A 2775-nucleotide genomic window follows, 5' to 3' on the forward strand; every position below is an offset into this window, starting at 1 on the left:
GAAAACGCAAACAGCCCAAATCACAAAGCAGAAGACGGCAAGAAATAACATCAGGGGCAAAATTAATGAAATGGAGACTAAAATAAAAAGAAAATAGTACATAAAACTGATCAAACAAAAAGTTTGTTCTTTAGAAAGATAGGCAAGATTGGCAAACCCTGGTCATTTTAACCAAAAGTAAGAAAAAGAAGGCCCGAGTAATAAACTTAGAGATGTAAAAAGGCAGGTCACATGCCATTCCAGCCACCACCCGGTCAAACTGGGATTCAAAGAGACAGTGGGGCATGCTAGCCTGTAGCCCGCAGGGCTCCTAAAGTTATAGTCGGAGTAGTCCAGAATCTTGGTATTTCCTGCTCTAAAATAGGACCTGGTTGGCCCCATGCTTTCAAGCAATGAAGCCTAGCACAGATATGTACAGCTCTAGGCCCAGTAAGGGGTCAAAGGTAGTTTTTAAAAAGAATATTGAAGGAAGTGGTTTCAGCTGTCTCAGGCTTTAATATGTGAAAGCCTTACCTGGCCTTTTGAATATATACTTACCCATGTCCCAGGTTTCCATTCAGACCCATGGCTGGCCCTGCCTCAGTCTGAGAAGGAACTGACCAGGTGAATTGGATTGGGGGCTCTCCTATCCATGGGGACAGGAAACTCTTTTGCGTGAAGGGCTGGCAGAAGGAAGATGCATCCCATGTAAGTATGAAATCATATTTAAAAAGAAGCAGATCAACCCACCCACACACAAACCATAATCACATTTGTATAATGGGGGGGGGGCACATGGAAATTACATTTTGGAAACCTGAATTATATGGGTCACGGTGGATTCAGCAATGCCACCTGTGTGTCACCAGAACCATGAGAGCCGTTCCAAAGGCCCAAAACGGAACGGCTGAGTGAGCAGTGAGGTCAGCAGCTATGTGTGGTGTGCGGAGAGAGCACTCCATTCCCCTGAACTATAATTGGACATTCAGACCGTTAGCCAGCAAGGCCCACAGCAGAAGGGGGTCAATAGCAGTCATGGAAGTTATGTTAGCTGGAAGCACACAGCTCCTTATGAAGCAGATAAACCTCTGGCTACAGAATTTTTCAGATTGAAAGTATTTATTCTTCCAAAACTATAAACCAGGACCTGAGGGGAGGAAAACCCACAGCAAACCCAGCGTATTCATTCAAGCAAACCCAGCGTATTCATTCCCTATACAAACCACTGGAATTGGTAGGAGATTTGAACTACTAGCTAAATAATGCATTAATAACTTCCTTTTTCCTGTTACCCCTCCCCTCTTCCTAGTAGAAATGCAGTATTTCAAAATTTATTCTAATCTGATTTTCTAAAATGCTTATATTTGTATTTTGAGATGACTGGGTATTGGTTATCTGTAGGAGAGTGAACACCTATAATGTGCTTTCTGGTGGTCTGCCCCACAGTACCCCACTCCTTCCCCCACCTAATGGAGTGGATTCCATTACTCTGAGCCCGAGATTCAGAGGACAAAAGGCTTTCCAAGAAGCTGACATTTGAACTGAGAAATAAAAAATAAACAGGGATTGTGCTGATCAAGAAATCCGACTCCCAGGGAAGAGCAACAATCCCTTATTGCCGGCACCTCTTAAATGTGCTCACTTTGTCTTGTGCACATTAAAAAGACAGTCCTGGTGGGGACACATGCTCAGGAGAGTAGGATATTCCTCTACTGTCCCCTTCTCAGCCTCATGACCACTCCGAATTTTCCTGTTTAGCCTGGATTGATCTATTGAAACAGGAAATGAAAAGAAATACTTTTTTCTTGTTCAAAGCTTGGGGTAAGGAGACCATCTTCTCTTGTACCTGGCTGTCTTCTTTTAAAGTAAAAAGAAAAACATTTATTTTAATGTATGTACTTGTGCTGGTGTGAGTGTCTGTGATATATATGTGGGTATCCTCAGCGACCAGAAGAGGGCTTGGAATCTTCTGGATCTGTCATTACAGGCAACCGGGAGCTGCCTGAAATGGGTGCTGGAACTCAGCACAAGTTCCCTGGAAGAGGAGCAAGTGCTCTTAACCAAGGAGCCTTCCCTCCAGGCTCTGGCTTTGATTTTATAATGACTAGGATGGGGCGAGTTAGGAGCTGGAATCTACTCCTCCACCAATCCTATGATAAACGACTCCAATTGTGGACATAGGGTGAGGCCGTTGGTTTCTGTCTTCCAAGCACAATGCCCTAACAATAGGGAACAGAGTTTACCTGGTAACACAGCACTCTGGCATAAGAGCAATTGTAGGAGAGTTTGCATGAGTGTGAGGACTGGGGTTGGAGGAGGCACCTGCAAACCACCCAAGCTATAAAAAGACGGTGACTGTCTAGGATGGCTGCGACTGTACAAAGGGCTGAGGCGAGGGATACACTTGGGATGTGAGCTTAAGCCCGCCCCCGTCAAGTGAAAGTGAACCAAAATGTCCACACAGGGTGACTAAGAGCATTTCAGTCTGACGAAGCTTTTGCTGTTTGGACACAAGCCCACGTCAACGAATGGCTTTGCTGCTGGAAGGTTGTCATCCACAGACGTGACACGGGGCATGAGAACAGTGGGACAGTTTGATGACTGAATTGGAGAAAAAGCAAATTGGGGTGAGCTTTGGAGGTAGAGCTCCTCCCACTGAGGTCATGGCTAAGAGGTCATCTATCTCACTTCCATGGTTTCTACCCAACCCTGTTCCATGCATTGCCACACTCCATCTTTATTCAGCATTGATCTGGCCCCCATTTGTTTCCTGTCTGCCCGCTCTCACAGAGGACA

This window comes from Apodemus sylvaticus, chromosome 7 (genome assembly GCF_947179515.1).
Source record: "Apodemus sylvaticus chromosome 7, mApoSyl1.1, whole genome shotgun sequence".
Taxonomy (NCBI): Eukaryota; Metazoa; Chordata; class Mammalia; order Rodentia; family Muridae; genus Apodemus; species Apodemus sylvaticus.